The sequence below is a fragment of the Lytechinus pictus genome, chromosome 3, assembly GCF_037042905.1.
Source record: "Lytechinus pictus isolate F3 Inbred chromosome 3, Lp3.0, whole genome shotgun sequence".
NCBI lineage: Eukaryota > Metazoa > Echinodermata > Echinoidea > Temnopleuroida > Toxopneustidae > Lytechinus > Lytechinus pictus.
Genome location: NC_087247.1, coordinates 64,248,656 through 64,256,987, shown reverse-complemented (window position 1 = coordinate 64,256,987; position 8,332 = coordinate 64,248,656).

Here is an 8,332-nt window from a genome sequence, read left to right as displayed (position 1 = left end):
ATTTAGTTTAATTCCATGAAATTGAGAATGTATTCATTGATAGGCATAAGGGAAATATTTTATGATGCAATTAAAGTGATGAATGAATTATTGTTACAACAATAAAAACATTGAGAGAATAAAGGAAATATATATATAGCAGGGGAATGCAAAAGGAAAGCTGGAAAAAAATACCATTGGAAGAAAAAAAAAGGTGGTTCAAGCATTTCACAAATGACAATAAAAAAAGGAAAGGATTATGAAAAGAGGAAGGGGGAAATGTAAAGATATAGATTATGACAGTCTGCCGAGTCAACTTTCATTTCCTAGGTCAAGTATCACAGGTATATTAAATTCTTACTCGGCAGATACCTTGGGGGTGTGTAGAGTCATGCTAGATTGTTTTTAGTTAAATTCTTTGCTCAGCCCCAAACCAAAGTAAGGTAGGTCATTCCTTTCAATTGACTCTGACATTTGACTTGCACAAAAATAAACTACCTTAATCTTCTGGGTGGCAAGGAGCCAAATTCCATAGTTAATGAAAACATGTCTTTTTATTCATACTATCATCTGAATTTGTTTAAACATAATAAGCAAAACTTCTGCATGTTAACACAAATAAATAATATTTTAACTACTGTTGCATTGAAATATTATTTTACATATCCTGTAATTAATGAATTTTTTTTTATTTGTAACTGCTCAAAATCAGTATTGAACAATGTAAGTGTTTTTATTGGGGAGGGCTATAACCTCAATCTTTATTTCAGGTCATAGTTCAGTAGGTGTTGAGAAGGTGGTGCTGATCAGATTCATTTAATCTTAGTGTGAACTTGATCATAGACAATCCTTTGCACTTGGGTAATACTTCAGGAAGAATGGAAGGTGTGTAATTTGTGTATGGGTGTGTATAGGAAAGAGATACAGAGACAATGCAGGCCGTAGACTTGTTTGGTACATAACATATTATAATGACAGGTTATCATGTCTGATTACAGGTAAACTTTAATAATGATGAATAATAATGTATGTTGATATCTCTGCAAGACAAACCACTTCCACATCATCATAATCAAACCTTATTACCCCCCCCCCCTTCACCCCCATAGACACATGCAAATAAATAAATCAAATGCTGTAGATTGAAATTGCTACCATAATGCATTAATCACAGATCTGAAGATTGGATTACGAGTTGGAGAAAGATGGAGGTAATTAAGTGGGTAGAATGTATGGCTTTTCAGTTGAGCACTGACCAACAGGATCTGAATAAAAAGATTGATATGTTTGCTATACAGACACATCATGAGTGTGTCACAGTCATAGACATGCAAATAAGACCAACACTGTGCATATGAATTTTCTCAGTCTTTTATGTATTTTCTATTGAATCCGTCAATCAATATGACCCTGTTTGACTATAACAGAACATATGTAGATTGTATGTAACCTCAGCTGTTTAAAGTAATATTGATTATTTTAAATCGTGGGACAATTAATTCAGAAAAATAGAAAATCTACAGATGCAAATGTACATCAAGTTTAATGAGCAAACATAGAGAGGTTTCAGAAATTGTTATCAAATCACCATTTACAAGAATTATACTAGAGTGAATTTAAACGTGCTATTCTACATCTTTATTCTCTCAACATATTTCATTTACTTGACTCACCAAGCATCTAGCAATTATAGAAGATTGCTAATGTGTGTATATATGTGGTCATTCTATCTAATACAGGGGAACACCTTGTTATTCAGAGTTGCAACGATTTGTGCTTTAGTCCCATTGCATTCCCAGTAGACTAAATATCCAATATTGGATTATTTATTTACATTTTAACAGATGCCTTCAGAATTGGATATGGATTTGTTGAATCAGATGTGTGGATGATTTCATGCAATTCTAGTGCCGCATGGACTGTAATTTCACACCTCCCTCAAATTACAGTGATTGTATTTTAGCAGAAAATACAAATCAAATTTTGCATCCTTTAGTAATCATAGAATGAGCTATGAGGCTTTTTTAAATATTGATTGCCAAAAAAAGGGAAAAAAATAATCACTTTCCCAAAGGCTACTAATTGTTAAGCCTCCCATATTATTTGATGGGGGGTGTGGAGGGTGAATATACAATGACTTTGCTTTCTTTAGTCATTTGTCATGTTAATTTGCTTTAAATTGTATTTCTATTTAGATAAGCTTGATTTAAATAAAAAAATATTAGTGAACAAGGTGTAATAGAGGGGGAAAAAGAAAGGAAGAGAAAGGAGGTATTGGAAAATAAGATAGATAGAATGGGGGGGGGGGTAATGAAAAAAATGAATACTTTTCCCTTTTGAGCTTTACGAATAACTTCTGTTATGATATCAAGTGTTGAAAAGCTTTAATTCATATCACAGTATATATAATATGTGATTCATAACATTCAGAGAAATAGCTATTTGCATAGAAATAAAAATTGTATTGACAACTGTTGCTGTGCAGATCACACTAAATCACCTGTTTTTATTTCCTGCTATCTTCAATACATCCCTCTTCATCTCTATGTCCTATATCCTCTGTACTCTAGCTTTCCTGTTTGCTATAAATTCACCCTTCATCATTCACTGTTACTCTCTACTTGATCTATCTCTTAGATGACTTTTGCTTTCAATAAATTACAAAGGTGATATAAGAAAGTGCATTAGCCAATTACACAGCAGTATAGATGAACAAATTTGAGTTGCCCATGGCAGTGGAGTTAGGTTGTGAATAGCAACAGATCATGTCTTGAAATAATTGATAAAGATAGCACTAGATCTATCACAAAGATATTGTGCCTTCAAATATTTATATCCAAATGTGATTATCATGAATCAAGTTTGTCCCTGGCAAAGAGATTGATTTTGGAAATATTAATCATCTTGATAATTCCCGTATTATGGTTCTGCGATGATGATGAGTGGAGTGGTGGTATTTTTTTTTCAGGAAGGGGGAGGGGTGCGTAACAAGGCCAAATGGCCTTGGAAGGAGAAACAGAATTGACTCAGAGAGGGTGGAATAAAAGCAGAACTATTAAACAAAATTGATATAGGCCTACATTTCTACAATAGCTTTTTTACGTAGTCAAGGAAAATCAAATTTTCAGTTATTTGTTTTTTTACTTTTTCATAAATTGCATAAAGTTAATGACAAAAGAAAGCCAACAAAAATACTTACAACAAAAGTGTCATCTTAAGTGACAGCGAACACTTTCCCTATTTGTTATGAGATTTGTAACTTGGTAAAATTCTGTTAGACTTCATGTCATCTGATCCAGCTGATCCCTGTAAAAGTTCAACATGTTTTGCATATGATAGTGTATCACACATCCATAGGCCAGGAAAGGGGTGGGGGGGGGGGGGGGGCAAGCAAGTCAACACAAAAAAGGTGGCAAGGAAAAACAATCATGATAGCCTTAGGTTATATTAGGAATGCCATGTGCGCAACCATGGAAACAAGTGTGCAAAGCAGATGTGGGGGCACTCTACGTGTAGGATATAGCTTGTGAATATATGATTTAAAAGGTAGAATGTTTTTTTATGCAGAACAATTTGGCTGCTTTTAGGCTTTTCTTAAAGGCAAAATTTTCATTGAAAGGGGTACTCCAGGTTGAACATAATTGTTTCTGCATAAATAGAGTAAGATACACCAAGCGAAATGCGAAAATTTCATTGAAATCTGATAACGAATAACAACGTTATTGAATTTTAAATTTTAGCAAGATGTTGTGATAACAGTTGTTTACATGTCATCAGGTAGGCTGATGATGTCATGTCCCCACTTTCCCTTTTCTTTTGTTATTACATGAAATCATAATTATTTCATATTTTCATACATGTTTGTATGATATACATCCATAATAAGATAGTTGCATTAATGAATATCTAATGCATTAACACTGTTGTCAATCCAATCCATTTATCTAATTCATTTTCAGCAATGAACTTTGTAGCAATGTGTTCTATGTCCATGGTTTTGAAATTGCGTGCAGGATTCTTCAATATAAGAAATGAAAAAGGAGGACTTTCATTAGTGGCCTTGTCTCCTCAAGTAAAAAATGATAATTTAGAGGCTACTTTGTAACAATCAAAGCAAATATGAGAGCTTAGGTTACAAAGGTAAATGGGTTAAGAAAATTGATGTATAAAACATAAAATAAGCAAGACATGTGAGGGATAAATATTTTGGTATAAAATAGTAATATAGCTGCAAAATTAGGACTATTTTAATGAAAAGTATTTTTAAAATTTTCTTTTAAGCTAAAATGTATAGCTTTTTGTACAAATAATTTTCCTACTTTCCATATGTGTACTGTGACAATATAAAGCATTATAAATAAAAAATATCTCATTTGGTAATTCTTTAAAGTAGAAAAACCCCAATGTTGCAACTTGATATTGACAAAGATGGAAAATGTTTAAAGTACTATATTCAGGTTACAAAATAAAGGAGTTGAAGGTGAAAGATAATGAATGTTGGTGCATATGCTCTCTTTTGTAATTTAAAAAGTTTATATGATTTGGTCTTACTGCAATTACCCTTTACAGCAGTGCAGTAAAGAATGTGTGGTAATAGTAAAGAATTATTGTAAATAAAGAGTAAGGCAGATTAAGGAAGTCAACTTCTTTTCTTCTACACTATTCCAGTACATTTTGACACTTTGATAATTAAATAGCTTACATGTGAATCCCAATTCAAATTTTCATTGACTTGAACTCCTAAAAAACAAACAACTTTAGACTTAGATAATTGGATGGAATCGACACTTAAGATCAAAACATTTGGTATGAAAGTAGTTGAACGAGGATTTATCAATGTTTACCACCACTATGTTGGTTTTAACCCATTTAGATACATATAGTCATTCAGAATTAATATTGTCATTTATATCTTTCAAATCTGATTGTGTGTAAAAAAAGTGTAGTATCGTCTGCATACATAATGAAATCAAATGTACTAGATGACATTAGAATATCGTTTGCATAAATAAAAAAAAGTAAGACACCTAATATCAAAACTTGTGGGACTTTGTGTTTAATGAAGCTTTAAAGGGGTACTCCGGGCTGAAATTATATCTAAATAAACAGTAAAATTCACAAAGCAAAATGCTAAAAATTTCATCAAAATCGGATAACAAATAATGAAGTTATTGAATTTCAAAGTTTAGCAATAATTTGTGAAAAAAGTAATATGCACATCATCATGAATATTCATTAGGTGGGCTGATGATGTCACATCCCCACTTTCCTTTTTCTTATGTTATTACATGAAGTCATAATTGTTTCATTTTTTCATACATGTGTGAATAATGTGTCTCCTTCATAATGAAATACGTTGCAGCAATTAATATCCAATGCACTAAATCAGTTGTCAATCCAATTTTTCAGTTCTTGGTAGAAAAAAATTGAATAAAGCTAATTCCATGTAATAAAATATAGAAGAACAAGTGGGGATTTGACATCATCAAGTTGCTCTTTGAATATTCATGAAGACATGCCTAGAACTGTTTCACCAGAATAATGCAAATGTTTAAGGACGTTCCACGGTTATGTTTGTGCGCATTATGATCTGCGCATATTTTACACTCTGCGCGCTGACGTCACAATGGATGAACATGTGATTAATTAGCTGTAGGTATGAGCTAATTTTTATCCTTATCTGCTCTAGCTGCAAATACGATGCGTTATTTTATGAAGCTAAAAAAATTGCATTATTCCAAGGACCATTTAAAAAAAGTATCTCTACAATTTCATAATACTTTACTCTGCAGTGCTGCAAAGAATGATGAATATGACCCCGAGCTTGAATAAATGGACGAGTGGTTTTGAATTTTTCTTCAGATGGATACAAAGCATTTGGCGCGTTTTTTGTGTTTTATAAAGCACATTTGCTCTAATAAAAGTGCTGATAGTTTGAAAACAAGCACATGAACCCCTATTTTTCATTGTTTGCACCTCTTAGGTATTCCTTCCTCTACAACTTTGCAAAGTTTGGTTAAAATGACATGGATTTTAAATAAAGTGCAGCATTTATTGTACTTTCTAGTTTGTTATTGAAACTTCACATTTTTTTAGATTAGGTTTTTGTTATCTTTTACGCTATTTTTTAAGAACTGATAGTGCTGTTAGACTTAAAACAGTAAACAAATAGCACTATAAATAGATTCCCAATCTTAAAGATACAATTATTAACTCTCTTGCGAAATTTGATGAAATTTTCATGATTTCGACTGAGTAATAAAGGTTTAAACTCACTGTAGTGCATCTCGTGAGGTCTAAAAATGCCAAATTCTTTTGAATGCGCAATTCTTGAGAAATCCATTTGAGTGAACTTTGAAGCTCTATAGCAAAAAATCAAGCACATGGACCCATGTTAATTTGTGCATATTTCGATTATTCAGGTTCTAAAGTATCTATGTGCAAAGTTTGGTGAAAATGACATGGATTTCACTTTAACTGTGGAACGTCCTTAAAATGCCATAACTTTGTTATTCCTAGTCCGATTTTGATCAAATTTTCAGTGTTTTGTTTGTCTGATTTTTCTTGATCTGTTTAAATCATATTATTCTCAGCCCGGAGCATCCCTTTAAGTATATAATTTAATGCTAAATTTGTAAATTTATATTGATTATGGAAATAATATTTAAACCAGAAATATGAAAACCCACGTACACCATAATATTGTAATTTGGATAACAAAATATTGTGATTTTTTATATCAAATGCCTTGGAAAGATTAATAAATATTGCTACCCCAAACTTATTAACGTTCAATGCGGATACTACTAGGTCTATTCTAGCATGACATGTAGAATGATTACTTCTAAATCCATACTGGCTGTCAGTTAGAGTATTATTGAGAAGTATGGTAATATGCTTGATTTCAGCATTTCAAAGTTTTGAGAAGAAGAACTACATGCTCTTTATATTCCTGATTTCATTCATATAGGTCAGAGGTTTGTGATAAGCAGTGTAAACAGCATTGATGTGTTCATGAATCTTATTCTAAGAACTGAAGGAATTGAGTTAAGCTTCTCTTTCTTCATTATTTGAATCTATAATGGATGGGTCTAAAGCCCAGCGCACACTATGCGATCCTTTGCGAGCCAAATGTCAAAAAAATTATTATAACATTTGATATAAATGTTCTAACCAATAAAATCTTAGCAATCAGAGTTAAGAATAGTGGTACTGGTAGGACTAACTGAAATCAAAATTTAGTCAAGTTCTGGCCTCCTTGTAGGAATATGACATCATAATTGGCTGTGACTTGAAGCCGATTAGGAGTACACTCAGACCACAGGACTTACTTCTTGGAACTTTCATATTTAATGTAAGCTTTTTATGCATTTTCACCGCTTGCCAGCTGAGTATTTTGCTGAAGAATAACTCCAAATTATCGGGTTTTGAAAATAGACTCTATTGTACTTTTCACCAGCCTTGAGACCATGACGTCACATTGTGTTAGAAGCGTTGTGATTCCATAGGTTTGTACACAGAAAAACTGAATGATTTTTTTTTTGCTTTCCCGATTACACATTTTATTTTTTTCACTTCTATCATAATGTTAGCGTTCATCCGAATTGTCGTATCAGTCAATTTTGTCATCGATTTGAGATTTTTGCAGGAAATGAAAGTACAAGTCCTATTATAATTCTATTCAAAACTAAATTTCTAGGCAGCAATTTATTTTAGTTTCTGAGATATGAGGGGATTTTCAGGGCGAAGCTGTACAAATTTTTAATCAAATGCGCAAATCCCATTGGAAACGTGTACTGTAGCAGAGCATTACAACGTTTTGACTGATCATTATTTCAATGCGCGCAGTCAGCCAAACCGTCATATCGGCCATCGGCACTGCATGGACTTTGCACATGAAAAGCGATACGATGTTTTGACTGACCATGCGCATTGAAATCCCTGTCAGGGTTGTAGTATTCCCTATGGCGTTTTTGTACAGGGGAAATCTAAACCGCTCAAACCGAAATTAAAAATAAGGATACCAATGTCAAGCAATTGTCTTGATCTTTCCAACCATGTATTTTTCTAGCAATGAATATGTTGTAAGGCTCAGGAACTGAGAACAAAACAAAGAAATCATAAAAAGTAGTGATGAGTTGTAGATTTCCATCCATTTGAGCGCTGAATAATTGTCAGTGCCGTTTTCTGCCAAAAATGTAAAAAAAAATATAATTCATAATCTGGAAATCAATAAAATCATCTAGTTTTTGTCTCGCCTGCATAGCAGAGCGAGACTATAGGCGCCGCTTTTCCGACGGCGGCGGCGGCGTCAACATCAAATCTTAACCTAAGGTTAAGTTTTTGAAATGAC